Raw genomic sequence first — 16344 nt, 5'->3', positions numbered from 1 at the left:
GGCCTGGCTTCGTGCTGGGCCTTCGTCTAGCGAGCCTCGTCCGATGCTAATTCGTACGATACGCTTCCGATTAAATTTCCGATTCCGGAAATCATTTCCGATACGAACAATATTTAATATTTCCGATTCCAGAATTAATTTCCGTTTCGAACAAATATTTAATATTTCCGTTTCCGGAATTATTTTCCGATTCCGATAATATTTCCGATTCTGACAATATTTCCGTTTCCGGCAATATTTCCGATTCCGGCAATAATTCCATTTCCATTAATATTTTCCGATACGTACCATGTTTCCGTTTCCGGCAACATTTACTACTTGGATAATATTTATATTTCCGATACGATCCATATTTCCGTTTCCGGTAATATCATCGTTTCCGGAGTTTTCATTTCTTGCTTGTGTTGATCTCAGCTCCCACTGAAACCAAGATCTGTCGATTCCGAATATCCATAGATGGAGTATTTAATGCCATTAAATACTTGATCCGTATACGTACTATTTGTGTGACCATACGGGTTCAGTCAAGAGTAAGTTGTGGATTAATATAATTAATTCCACTTGAATTGAAGCGGCCTCTAGCTAGGCATTCAGCTCACTTGATCTTACTGAATTATTAACTTGTTAATTAATACTGAACCGCATTTATTAGATTTAATATTATATGCATACTTGGACCAAGGGCACTATTTCCTTCAGTCTCCCACTTGTCCTTAGGGACAAGTGTGCATTTACCTAATTCCTTTGTCGCTCGATGCTTGCTCTTGAACATAAGGTAAGAGTTGTCATCCTTATTATGTCCAGAGGTGTTTCTCGGTTTCAGAGTTCAACTCATCAAATAAACAGATAATCTTAGCCTATGATTCATCCGAGCACGGCCATGCATTTTACAATTTCTAGCTCTCCGAGTGGCCTTGTACAACTTTTAAGCATCTCATCCCGATTTATGGGAGGACAATCCCAATCTTGCGATCTTGAGATTAGACTTCGTTTGATAGGTGATTAACTGAGCGTTGCCTTTATAGCCTCATTTTACGGTGCGACGGTTGGTCAACGTCAAAGCAACCAGTTCTCAAACAAGTAATCTCAAATCACTCAGGTATTGAGGATTTAGTGTCTAATAATTTTAATGAAATTTACTTATGACAGATTTTCATCTCTTACAGTAAAGTTTCATAGGCCTGTCCGATACTAGTCTTCCCAAAGTAAGTATCTATGCACATGATTATGACATTGCCATGTCCACATAGTTCAAGAAACAGAACTACTAGTCATCTTGCATTCTAGTCGTCTAACGTTTTCTAAGCGTCCAATTTTTATAGAAAACTCCGACCAGGGACCATTTTCAACTTTCGATATTCAAGTTCACTTGATAGACATTTCTTAGTCACAGGACTGGTCCTGACAGTCTATCTTGAATATATCGTCAAATTGAAGGGACTCATCATTTAATAAACCACAAATTAAATGGAAAAATGAATTCTATTCATTTATTGTGAATGATTAACCAATAATTTTTTACAAAGAATTAAACTCTAAAACTTTAAAACATTAAATAAGGACATCAAAGCCATTCTCCAATATGCTTGATTCCCATAGCTGCAGTGTGCGAGTTGTGCTTCGCCTGCGGCAGAGGTTTAGTCAATGGATATGATATGTTGTCATCAATTCCAATCTTTCTTATCTCGACTTCTTTTCTTTCAACGAACTCTCGTAGAAGGTGAAATCTACGAAGTACATGCTTGACTCTTTGGTGGTGTCTAGGCTCCTTTGCCTGTGCAATAGCTCCTTTATTATCACAATACAGGGCTATTGGTCCTTTAATGGAGGGGACACACCAAGTTCACCTATGAACTTCCTTAGCCATATAGCTTCCTTTGATGCTTCATGTGCAGCAATGTACTCCGCTTCAGTTGTAGAATCCGCCATGGTGCTTTGCTTAGCACTTTTCCAGCTTACTGCACCTCCGTTGAGGCAGAAGACAAACCCAGACTGTGATCTGAAATCATCTTTGTCGGTTTGGAAACTTGCGTCCCTATAGCCTTTAACAATTAATTCATCATCTCCACCATAGACCAGGAAGTCATCTTTGTGCCTTTTCAGGTACTTCAAAATATTCTTGGCAGCAGTCCAATGTGCCTCTCCTGGGTCTGACTGGTATCTGCTCGTAGCACTGAGTGCGTACGCAACATCCGGGCGTGTACATATCATAGCATACATTATTGAACCAATCAATGATGCATATGGAATCTCATTCATTCGTCTACGCTCATCAAGTGTTTTTGGGCACTGAGTCTTGCTTAGATTTATTCCATGAGACATGGGTAGGTAGCCTCGCTTGGAGTCTGCCATCTTGAACCTATCAAGTACCTTATTGATATAAGTGCTTTGACTAAGTCCAGTCATCCTTTTAGATCTATCTCTGTAAATCTTGATGCCCAATATGTATTGTGCTTCTCCTAGGCATCGAAAAACATTTCCCAAGCCAAATCTTGACAAAGTTCAACATAGGAATGTCATTTCCGATAAGTAATATGCCATCGACATATAATACTAGGAAAGCAATTTTGCTCCCACCGACCTTCTTGTATACACAAGATTCGTCTGCTATCTTGATGAAACCAAAGTCACTGACTGCTTCATCAAAACGTATATTCCAGCTCCTGGATGCCTGCTTCAATCCGTAGATTGATTTCTTTAGCTTGCATACCTTTTTAGCATTCTTTGGATCCTCAAAACCCTCAGGCTGTGTCGTAAACACAGTTTCTGTTAAAACGCCGTTTAAGAAAGCGGTTTTGACATCCATCTGCCATATTTCGTAATCGTAATATGCAGCGATTGCTAACATTATCCGAATAGACTTTAGCATTGCAACTGGTGAAAAGGTTTCATTGTAATCCACACCGTGGACTTGCCTGTAACCTTTTGCAACCAATCTAGCTTTGAAAACTTCAAGTTTCCCATCCTTGTCCTTTTTCAGTTTGAAAACCCATTTGCTTCCAATGCCTTGGTAGCCATTTGGCAAATGGACCAAATCCCATACTTGGTTTTCAGACATGGAGTCTAATTCAGATTGCATGGCTTCTTGTCATTTCTTGGAGCTAGGGCTCGTCATAGCTTGCTTGTAAGTCGCAGGTTCATCACTTTCAAGTAATAGAACATCATAGCTCTCGTTCATCAAAATACCTAAGTACCTTTCCGGTTGAGATCTATATCTCTGCGATCTACGCGGGGTTACATCTCTAGATTGACCATGATTCTCACCAGATACTTCTAAAGATCTCTGATTTTCATCTTGAATGTCATCTTGAGCATTCTATAGAGTTTGTTGTTCGACTCGAATTTCTTCGAGGTCTACTTTTCTCCCACTTGTCATTTTGGAAATGTGATTCTTTTCCAAAAAGATACCATCTCGAGCAACAACACTTTGTTCTCAGATGTATTGTAGAAGTAATACCCCTTTGTTTCCTTTGGATAGCCCACAAGGATACATTTGTCAGATTTTGGATGAAGTTTGTCTGAAATTAATCGCTTGACGTATACTTCACATCCCCAAATCTTAAGAAAAGATACTTTTGGAGGCTTTCCAAACCACAACTCATATGGAGTCTTTTCAACAGCTTTAGACGGAGCTCTATTTATAGTGAGTGCAGCTGTATTTAGTGCATGTCCCAAAAATTCTATTGGAAGTTCGGCCTGACCCATCATTGTCCTAACCAAGTTTAGCAAGGTTCTGTTCCTCCGTTCTGAAACACCGTTCCATTGTGGTGTTCCAGGAGGAGTCAATTCTGATAGAATTCCACATTCTTTCAGATGGTCATCAAATTCATAGCTCAGATATTCACCGCCTCTATCAGACCGCAGTGCCTTAATCTTCTTGCCTAATTGATTCTCTACTTCACTCTGAAATTCCTTGAATTTATCAAAGGATTCAGACTTATGCTTCATTAGGTAGACATAACCATATCTACTGAAGTCATCAGTGAAAGTGATAAAGTAGCTGAAACCACCCCTAGCATTTGTACTCATTGGTCCACATACATCTGTATGGATTAAACCCAATAGTTCAGTTGCTCTTTCTCCAACTTTAGAGAAAGGTTGCTTCGTCATTTTTCCAAGTAAACATGATTCGCACTTACCATAATCCTCTAAGTCAAATGGTTCTAGAATTCCTTCCTTTTGAAGTCTTTCCATGCGTTTCAAGTTAATATGGCCTAATCGACAATGCCACAGATAGGTGAGATCTGAATCATCCTTTTTGGCCTTTTTGGTATTTATGTTATAAACTTGTTCGTCATGATCTAATAAATAAAGTCCATTGACTAATCTAGCAGATCCATAAAACATCTCTTTAAAATAAAACGAACAACTATTGTCTTTTATTAAAAAGGAAAATCCCTTAGCATCTAAGAAAGAAACAGAAATGATGTTTTTAGTAAGGCTTGGAACATGGAAACACTCTTCCAGTTCCAAAACTAGCCCACAGGGCAACGACAAATAATAAGTTCCTACAGCTAATGCAGCAATCTGTGCTCCATTTCCCACTCGTAGGTCGACTTCACCCTTGCTTAACTTTCTACTTCTTCTTAGTCCCTGAGAATTGGAACATAAGTGTGAGCCACAACCTGTATCTAATACCCAAGAAGTTGAACTAACAAGTGTACAATCTATAACTAAAATACCTGAAGATGGAACACTGTTCTGTTCTTCTGATCTTCCTTTAGCTTCAAGCAATCTCTCTTCCAATACCCCTTCTTTTTGCAGTAGAAGCATTCGGATTCAGAAGTTGGTTGACTGACCTTCCTCTTTTCAGTTTTGGCGCCAATTTGCTTAGTTGGGCTGGCCTTGTTGCCACCTTTCTTAGCATTCCTCTTCTTTCCAGATTTCTTGAACTTGCCCCCACGCACCATAAGCACATCTTGCTTATCACTTTTGAGCGTCTTTTCAGCGGTCTTCAGCATACCGTGAAGCTCAGTGAGCGTTTTGTCCAGACTATTCATACTGTAGTTCAGTTTGAACTGATCATACCCGTTATGAAGAGAATGGAGGATGGTGTCTACAGCCATTTCCTGAGAGAATTGCTGATCCAGCCGACTCATATTCTCAATTAGTCCAATCATTTTGAGAACATGTGGACTTACGGGCTCGCCTTTCTTGAGCTTGGTCTCAAGAATTTGCCTATGAGTCTCGAATCTTTCGACCCGAGCCAGATCTTGGAACATGTTCTTTAACTCACTGATGATCGTGAAAGCATCTGAGTTGATGAACGTTTTCTGTAGATCTGCACTCATGGTTGCAAGCATTAGACATTTCACATCCTTGTTGGCATCAATCCAACGATTGAGGGCTGCCTGAGTGACCCCTTCGCCTGCGGCTTCGGGCATCGCCTCTTCTAGGACATACTCCTTTTCTTCCTGCATAAGAACCATTTGCAAGTTCCTTTGCCAGTCAAGGAAGTTTTTCCCGCTCAACTTCTCCTTTTCGAGAATTGATCGATTTTTGAATCAATTGTTGTTTGCCATAATTAAAACTACAATTGAAAAAGAATAAACAAATAAATAACCATTCACAGTTTCTCTTAATAAACTTAAATTCTAGCATACATGCATAATTCAATGTTCATTAAGCATTTTATTCAAGTTATGTGTTCCGGCAGGTGTGAATAAAATGATTCCAAGACCCTAAAATCCATTGAAGAATTAAGCACATTATGTATTTAGACTCAATTCTAAAATCTTTTAGGTAAGCAAAAGCCTTTTGCTAATAGTCTAGAAACTACTCTTGGTTGATAGGTACGTCTAAGAACTTATTAGGTAAACCTATCGATTTTGCCACGACATAAAAGGACTCCTTACTTATATCGTTGAGTTTCACCAAAACTAACATGTACTCACAATTATTTGTGTACCTTACCCCTTTAGTATCGATAAGTAACACCTCGCTATGGCGGAAAACTATTACTAAGATCGATGAAAAAAGGATATCCAATGAAGTGTTATTTTGGCATGGCACCTTTTAACTCAATTTTTAAGTTTGGAACTTAAGGCTCTTACTATGTTGGTTAGATTTTAAGTGAACTAAAATCCTTAATCATGCAACATAATCAAACTTTGATCTCATGCATATTTAAGACATATTTAAAAGCAATAAATAACTTAAAACATGCATAAGATAAATGTGATCTAGTATGGCCCGACTTCATCTTGAAGCTTCAACTTCAAAGTCCGTCTTGAAAATCTCCGTGGGAGGCGCCATTTTCTTCAAATAGGATAAGCTATAATTAAACTAATTACAACTATTTGATGGTACGCAGACCATATTTGAATTGAAAAACAATTTTGTTACTTTAGACCAATTACATTCAAATTAATGGTACGCATACCATATTTTCTATCCTATTTGGGCCATACTAGTCACTTCATAACCTGCAAAACAGTACATATACAATATATACCATTCACCCATTCATTATCATGAATGGCCCACAAAGCTGGTTAGTAAAACACGTTATGCATCACATAAATATTTGCAGCAATTAATTAAGGGCACCAATAATCTACCAATTATTCATTCCTTATTAATTCTAATCAAGTTGTTTAACCTTAAAAGATTTGTAGACCTAATCAAGAGTTTATGACTAAAATTGCTCCCACTTAAACCAATAAATTCATATGCTTTACTAATTTTAAACATAAAAATGTATTTCTAGTCTAACTGGAAACATAGAAATTTAATTAAAATTTAAAGCTCATATAAATTTATAATTGAATCCACTTATTTAATTTATTTTCAGACGAATTTAAAGTAATTCAAGGTTTTTAATTTTAGTAAAATAATTAGAATAAATTAAAATTTATAATAATTATAATATTCAAAATTAAAATCCAAGAAAATAATTTAAATTATTAATTTTAAAATTAATTAAAATTATATGAACTGAAAATCTCAAATTAAAATTTAAAACTCGATAATCGTAACATGACGAGCACTTGGGCTTGCGCCCAAGCCCCGTCGAGCGCACGACCTATCGCTGGCACATGGCTCATCGCAGCAGCAGCCACGCGCAAACGCAGCAAGCCAAGCCACGCTTGCGCGCAGCCTGCTTGCTCGCATGCATCGCAGCAGCCACGATGGGAGTGCTCGCTCGCTCGCGCGCAAGCAAGCCCTCGAGGCCACGCGTGTTGGTGCGCGGAGCAGCGATCGCTGGGCGACCAGCTCTCGCCCTCGCGCGCGCGCGCGCCTCTCCTCGTGCCATGCCTTCGCCCTTCGCCCATCGCCACAACACACAGCACACACGCACAGGCTCCCTTGCCTCGTGCGCCCGCCGTGCGCTATGTTGCTCGCTGCATTCGTACCGCACGGGCGACGGGCTCCCTTGCTCGTCGTCGCGTGCCCGCACTATACAACACCCCTTAAGGGTAACACGTAGCTTCCATTGCTTTGTGCGTGCAACATTAATGAGCATTTTCATAAAAATTTAAAATTTTTAATTCAAAATTAATGACAAATTAATAGAACATATTAATTTCATAATTTTAGGGCGAAAAATCGAAAATTTATTAATCAATTAATTTCCGATTAACATGGATTCAAATCTAGGTCATAAAAATTAAAAATTTAACATAAATTAACAATTTTTATGGTGGATTTTAATCATGGATACCTAATTAAATTATTAATTAATTATGAAAATCAAATTAATTCTAAATTATTCGAATTTCAACAAATTAATCATAATTACAAATTAGGTTGTATAATTAACAAGGCTAGGCATTCAAACTTGTTAAACATATACTGTAGGTCAATCAAAAATTCAAGATTTATCAACAAGAATCGCAAATATTTAATTTAACATCTTAAATTTACAAACTTTTGCGTTCGAAAAACTAAAACCTCCGAAAAGTCATAGTTAGGCTTCGAATTTGGGAATTCTGGGTTCGGCCGAAAAATACTTATTTTGCCAAAAATTTAGAATGCCTTTTACATGCGGAATTGACACAAAAATCACTCGATTTGGATGAGTAACGAAGAAACTGCCGAAAAACTGCGTACATATAATTAAATAAACGCAATTTGCAATTAATTAACAATTACGAAAATTAATCACCCCTTTTAATTCTTTGCAAATTTGTAAAATTTAACCATGTTTATGCAATTTAGATGATGAAAATAATAAGAGGCTCGTGATACCACTGTTAGGTTATGTTTCATATGACAGAACATAAATCATGCGGAAAAACCATAAAGCCAGGAAAGCATATTATTTACACATAATCATTTAACATAGTTTAGATGCATACACTTTGTTGCGTGCCCTCCCTAGCTGCGCCCGAACCAAACAAGAACAAGTCTTTAGGACTCCAAGTGTCGTCCCTCCGTAGATAGTCCACAGCACGTCCGGATCCGCCTTAAGCTTGACCAACTAGAATCGCCCTTAAGGTTGCTTAGGAATTTCGGCTATTTAGGTGCAAGTGTATGGCGGATTTTTCTTCAAAATCTTACCTTTAGAATAATTCAATTGTGTCTATAAATTATGACCCTAGGCACCTATTTATAGAGGTATGGAAAAGGAACTGGAATCCTACTAGGATACGAATTAATTAAACTAGAATCCTTGTAGAACTCTTATTTAATTAATTTATCCTTTTAGGATTAGGAATTTAATGATATATCGAATCCTGATAGCTTTAGGATTCGTATAGAACGTACACGAGCATCGCACGAGCACCGCACACTCGCGCAGGCCTTGCGGCCCACGCTGAGCGCACAGCGCTCGGCCCATGCTGCTGCCTGTGTCCGCGCGCGCGCCCAAGGCCTTGGCTGGGCCTGGTCGAGGCTTGGCGTGTGTTGGTGATGCGTGTGGCTTGCTGGGTGATGGCCTGGCTTCGTGTTGGGCCTTCGTCTAGCGAGCCTCATCCGATGCTAATTCGTACGATACGCTTCCGATTAAATTTCCGATTTCGGAAATCATTTCTGATACGAACAATATTTAATATTTCCGATTCCGGAATTAATTTCCGTTTCGAATAAATATTTAAAATTTCCTTTTCCGGAATTATTTTCCGATTCCGATAATATTTCCGATTCTGACAATATTTCCGTTTCTGGCAATATTTCCGATTCCGGCAATATTTCCATTTCCATTAATATTTTCCGATACGTACCATGTTTCCGTTTCCGGCAAAATTTATGACTTGGATAATATTTATATTTTCGATACGATCCATATTTCCGTTTCCGGTAATACCATCGTTTCCGGAGTATTCATTTCTTGCTTGTGACGATCTTAGCTCCCACTGAAACCAAGATCTGTCGATTCCGAATATCCATAGATAGAGTATTTAATTCCATTAAATACTTGATCTGTTTACGTACTATTTGTGTGACCCTACGGGTTCAGTCAAGAGTAAGTGGTGGATTAATATAATTAATTCCACTTGAACTGAAGCGGCCTCTAGCTAGGCATTCAGCTCACTTGATCTTACTGAATTATTAACTTGTTAATTAATACTGAACCGCATTTATTAGACTTAATATTATATGCATACTTGGACCAAGGGCAATATTTCCTTCAGAAGTTACTATATTTAACAGGTTCTTTTCCGGATGGTCTCTTCAGTCAGTTGAGGGTCGCTCTTCAGCTAATCAGAGTGCATTGTTGACAAGTGGGTTATAGTTTCATAATCGAACACACCGCTTTGGGCCTAGGAACAAATGTAGGCGTCTACATCTAGCACTAGTCCGTAATCGTTATTAGGTGGTTTTTCACTTGTGCTTTTACAAAATTATTTTGCATATTTTGGTTACAAGTCTTTAACAAATATCGTGTCACATAACCTAAAATAGTAACTATAAAGTGCAAAATTTATTTACATAAAGAACATTTTGTAGTTTCACAATCAAATACAATATAATATTAGGCTATTAGCACAATCACTGGCCTATTGAAGGCCCAACATGAAGGTATTGAATTGAAGGCTGCATAGTAAGCCGGAGCATCATCAAACGTTACTGCTCAACTCTTTTCTTAACATCGTAAAATAGTACGGGGTACTATTTAAGACAAACATTTGATCTATGGGTGACAACCATATATATATATATATATATATATATGTGTGTGTGTGTGTGTGTGTGTGTGTGTGTGTGTGTGTGTGTGTGTGTGTGTGTGTGTGTGTTAATGGGGAGGAGGGGGGACAAAATCCGCACTTAATAAGTATGTTAGAAGAAGGAATCGAACTCGTGACCAAGCAGAATGTGTAACTCTATGAGGCAGAGCCAGTAACCAAGTGGGAGGTGAGGCGAAGCCGTTGTTCTTTGTAAACATAAATTGTAGATAAAGGGTAGAGAATAGCCACAAAACCGGACTGGGCCTAAATTGCACATGAAGGTTTTCTAAATTTTGGACCGAATTCTGGTTGGGTATGAATATGAATATTTGGATCTAACAAAACGGATCTGGGCCTAGATCATGCCATGACCCGGTTTATACCCAACCGGACCTTTGCCATTTTTAACCACGTCTATTTTGTCATACTAAACTGGAGCATCGTCAAACCTTTCTGCTCAAAAGTCATGAGTAGAGCTAACAAGTCATCGAGACGGGAACGGGTCGGGTCATCTTGGGTCATGATCATGTCTCGTCGTGTCGGGTCACTTTATCACTCGAGTTTGGGTTGGGTTCGATATGGCTGGTTTTCGATCGAGTCATGTCGAGTTTTTTTCCCAATTCGGGTATAAGTCGGGCTCGGTTCGGGTCATGTTCATGTCGGGTTCAATTTTGTCTTTGAGTCGAGTTTGTAGCAGTTAATCTCGAGTTTGGGGTCAAATTTGGATCAGATAATTTTCGTATCGATTAAATAAAGTTATCATTTTTTGTATATTAATTACCGTACCCAAATTAGAGGTTGGGGGGGGGGGTTGTGAATAAGTTATTATCGAGATCCAAATTTAGCAATACGTTATTACTTATATTTTGGAACGAAATTATTTAAAAATTTAACTCGCATCATATTAGGACTTGTCATCAAACCGGCACAACTTGAACAAAAAAAACTCCAACATCCCTGATTACCTTAGCATCTACACAAATGCATGACCTTTAGTCAATTTTCAGCCCTTGTTTTTTCTTCACATTAGAAGAATAGTTTCTGGTTAAAAAATACTAAACATCAATATGACATGCATTTATTATCAACTCAAGCAGGTGAATAATGTCCTTGTATTGAGAAGGTAAGTGGTGAAGTGGGAGTATGGAACTCATCATGACATACCTAGTTGCCTAAGACTATACGTTACTTCTTCTATAAGATTTATCATTATAATGATAATACTTAGGTTTTAGGCTGTTTTACAACTAGTTCAATAAGGTATTATGAAGTATATACCTATGCTGTGAATTTTACAATTTAACTAGAGCTCGTTAAACATAGACATACTCGTTAATTTATGTTCGTACATGCAGGTCACATTGATATTTCGTATTTTTAAATCCTTTAATTGATTTTCTTAAAGATTTTATTGTGGAAAGGGAAATGGAAGTGGAAGTGGAAGTGGCAGATACACTGGCACAAGTCACTCTTCCCTAATTGTAAAATTCCTAGTATACTACGTACCACCGTATTTAACAAGTTGTAAAATATAGTTAACACCAATATCAATATTAACATTAAATAACAGAAGTATTACTTCCCACTTCCCCGTACAAAGAAACTTTAAGTTGTCGAGTTACGTTGATAATATAAATGCAGGTCACATTGATATTTCGTATTTTTTACTCCTTTAATTTATTTTTTAAAAGATTTTATTGTGGAAGGGGAAGGGGAAGTGGAAGTGGAGGATACTCTGACACAAGTCACTCTTTCAAACATTTCCTCTTCTACTTCATTACCCCTCCAGTACTCCTTATTTCCCTATTTCTCTCTCTTTAGAAAATCTAAATTTTTGTCTCTTCAAAATTATCCAACTTCATTCTCAAAACTACATGGAAGACACAGAAATGGAGCACCGCCAAGTTGGAGATTTCACATTCAATCCTGTTGAAAATTACATGGAATCTTTTCCACGTACTCCCCCGCTAGAACCAAAGCCACACTCCGAAGAAAATGGGGTGTTTACCGAAAGTTTTGAGAGCCATATTTATCCTCTATGGGGGGGATGCAATCAGTTACTGAAGGTTCAAAGTTTGAGAAGATTTTGGGCTCACAAAGCAAGAAAAGACTTCATGCAGGAGTAGATGTTGATTGGGGTCGGCTGGAGAAGATATGTGTCGAGGAGGCTACGCGTTCGTGCCTTGTCCCTCATACCCGTTTACAAGACCTAGGTGGATGTGAGGGTTGTGCTCCATATCTTGGGTATGTTGAAAACTTGTCCGAGGAGGTAAAGGAGTTCTACAAGTCTACCTACGGCGGACTCATAAGTGAGGATGACATGGTTAGTTCGAGGATGAGGACCATGCTACAACAAAATTGGAGGATTAAGCGCGATATTTTCTACTTCTAGTAACGTATTCTCACCCTTGCATGCCCTAGATTTCGTTGCATGTTCTTGGTTCACCTTTTGCTTTATCTAAGTTTGTTGTTTATAATGTTAATTTTTGTTCGTAATTGTGTTTGATTATCTAGTAGATGAATGAATGTTAAATTTAAACTTTATCTTTGTTAATTTGTGTAATATAATGAATGATTTAAAGTGCTATTCAAATCATCGTTAATTTTTTTAATTTGTTCTTTATTTTTAATTTTTTTGAGGGAACTTTATTTTGTTCTCGGCTTATCTTTATCATTAGTTATTTGTTAATTTGACCTTTGATCTCATTGTTTATCAATATAACACTTAAAATTTAAAAATTAGATGCATGTACCTGGTAAAATATAAAAAAAATGTCTAAATAATTTTACAAATTATTACTCCGTATTCAATAAGGTGCACACTTTAAATTACCTTCAAACTGCAAAAATTTAAATCCCATATAGAGTTTAATTACCCTTCCAATTCTCCCCTAAAAAAATTAAAAGCCTTGTAGAATTTATTGTATGATGACTTGATGTGTAGAGTAAATAATGTAATTGACTTTTTTGTGGAATATTACACAATTGCATGATTTTCTTTTGCATGAATTGCTATCGAATTTTCTGATTGGTGTTTACATGTCATTAAACAATCACTTCTTTTAAAAAATAATTTAATTCAGTTTGATAAAACTATCGACTTTTTATCCCTAAAAAAATAAAAAATAAAAATGTCAACATTTTAAATTAACTAAACTAATTTTAAAGGTACTCTTAATGATCAAAATTTTAAAATAGTTATGTAGATAAAATAAAATTAATAGTCCTTCGTATAAAGTTAAAATCATTAGTAAATAGTTTACAAAAAAAATTACGAAACATAATTGTGACATGCTTTTGTTATAAAATCTAGTAAATAGTAACTGTAGGGGGTATTTTTATCGTACTCTTATTTATATTTTCCTACGGAAGGCTTGGAGCTTTGTGAGTTTTTGGATTCGAAGGAGTCGCCACCAAATAAATTTAAGGGTCCCGTTTGGAAAGACCAACGTTGAATCTATTGTGGATAAGATATAGAATCTTAGAAACGGATGGGTGAGATCCGGGCAAGGGAACGAGATGCTTATTCCGCGAGCCTTAAAAATTGTATTCGAGTGCATGGCAAAGAGCATTTTCGAATAACCCTAGTCATGAAACTATGTGGGTTTGAACATGGAATTTTAGCACATAGAATTTCTATGTGTATTGTGACCACTTCGCTTTAAAGTTAATTTAAGGGAACCTAAGGCCGGTTTGTCCAAGAAATTATCTTTGTTAAGTGTGGTGTAACTTTGCATTTTTAGCATGTGAGGTGATGAAAAAAATAAACAAGTAAAGCAACATCACAATAAATAAAGGAATTATCGGAAGTGCGTACAAAAACATATCATCTCAAAGTGAGATGAGTAAAGAATCTGGAATTGAAATAGAAAATAATAAAGGTGCGAAATTGAAGTGCAAAATGGAAAGGTGCGATATTGAAAGGCATTATTGAAATTGCGGTATTGAAATGACGATATTGAAATTGCGATATTGAAATTGAACTATTGTATTTGAGATCCGAACGCCAAACGACTACTTAATAATAAGTGCGTCCGACACGGATTCAAGTCTAAAAATCTCAACTTTAGGACAAGTTGCTCATCCAAAAGTGTCTTAGATTTTGGGCATAGAAATTGAACTTGAAATATTGAATATTGCATATTGAACTTAGGTGTCTTGAATCTCAAAGATTAGACCTTTTAATGTTAAAAAGGTTTCTGTTTGGTTATGATACATATGACAATTAATAAAACATGCGGAAAAACCATAAAGCCAGGAAAACATATTATTTACACATAATCATTTAGCATAGTTTAGATGCATACTCTTTGTTGCGTGCCCTCCCTAGCTGCGCCCGAACCGAACAAGAACAAGTCTTTAGGACTCCAAGTGTCGTCCCTCCGTAGATAGTCCACAGCACATCCGGATCCGCCTTAAGATTGACCAACTAGAATCGCCCTTAAGGTTCTACTTATTTTCGGCTAAATGGGCAAGAGTTATGGCTGATTTTGTGCTTAAAAATCCTAGCTTTGAATACTTGAAAACTTATGTATAAACAATGACCCTAGGCCCTTATTTATAGAGGTATGGAAAGAGAATTGGAATCCTATTAGGATACTAATTTATTTAATTAGAATCCTTCTAGGACTCTATTTAAATAAACTTTATCTAATAGGGTTAGGATTTAATCTTTTATTGAATCCCGATAGCTTTAGGATTCGCACACGAGCATCGCACGAGCACCGTACACCCGCGCAGGCCTTGCGGCCCACGCTGAGCGCACAGCGCTCGGCCCATGCTTTTGTCCGCGCGCGCCCATGACTTCGGCTGGGCCTGGCTTGCGCTGGGCCTGGTCGAGGCTTTGGCGTGTGTTGGTGATGCGTGTGGCTTGCTGGGCGATGGCCTGGCTTCGTGCTGGGCCTTCGTCTAGCGAGCCTCGTCCGATGCTAATTCGTACGATACGCTTTCGATTAAATTCCCGATTCCGGAATTTATTTCCGATACGAACAATATTTAATATTTCCGATTCCGGAATTAATTTCCGTTTCAAACAAATATTTAATATTTCCGTTTCCGGAATTATTTTCCGATTCCGATAATATTTCCGTTTCTGACAATATTTCCGTTTCCGGCAATATTTCCGATTCCGGCAATATTTCCATTTCCGATAATATTTTCCGATACGTACCATGTTTCCGTTTCCGGCAACATCTACGACTTGGATAATATTTAGATTTCCGATACGATCCATATTTCCGTTTCCGGCAATATCATCGTTTCCGGAGTATTCATTTCTTGCCTGTGACGATCTCAGCTCCCACTGAAACCAAGATCCGTCGATTCCGAATATCCATAGATGGAGTATTTAATGCCATTAAATACTTGATCCGTTTACGTAATATTTGTGTGACCCTACGGGTTCAGTCAAGAGTAAGCTGTGGATTAATATCATTAATTCCACTTGAACTGAAGCAGCCTCTAGCTAGGCATTCAGCTCACTTGATCTCACTGAATTATTAACTTGTTAATTAATACTGAACCGCATTTATTAGGCTTAACATTGAATGCATACTTGGACCAAGGGCATTATTTCCTTCAGTCTCCCACTTGTCCTTAGGGACAAGTGTGCATTTCCTAATTCCTTTGTCGCTCGATTCTTGCTCTTGAACATAAGGTAAGAGTTGTCATCCTTATTATGTCCAGAGGTGTTCCTCGGTTTCAGAGTTCCACTGATCAAATAAACAGATAATCATAGCCTATGATTCATCCGAACACGGCCATGCATTTCACAGTTTCTAGCTCTCCGAGTGGCCTTGTACAATTTTTAAGCATCTCATCCCGATTTATGGGAGGACAATCCCAATCTTGCGATCTTGAGATTAGACTTCGTTTGATAGGTGATTACCTGAGCGTTGCCTTTATAGCCTCCTTTTACGGTGCGACGGTTGGTCAACGTCAAAGCAACCAGTTCTCAAACAAGTAATCTCAAATCACTCAGGTATTGAGGATTTAGTGTGTAATAATTTTAATGAAATTTACTTATGACAGATTCTCATCTCTTACAGTAAAGTTTCATAGGTCTTGTCCGATACTAGTCTTCCCAAAGTAAGTATCTATGCAAATGATTATGACATTGCCATGTCCACATAGTTCAAGAAACAGAACTACTAGTCATCTTGCATTCTAATCGTCTAACGTTTTCTATGCGTCCAATTTTATAGAAAACTCCGACTAGGGACCATTTTCAACTTTT

Source organism: Spinacia oleracea, chromosome 4 (genome assembly GCF_020520425.1).
Source record: "Spinacia oleracea cultivar Varoflay chromosome 4, BTI_SOV_V1, whole genome shotgun sequence".
NCBI lineage: Eukaryota > Viridiplantae > Streptophyta > Magnoliopsida > Caryophyllales > Amaranthaceae > Spinacia > Spinacia oleracea.
Note: the sequence above shows the minus strand (reverse complement) of the source record.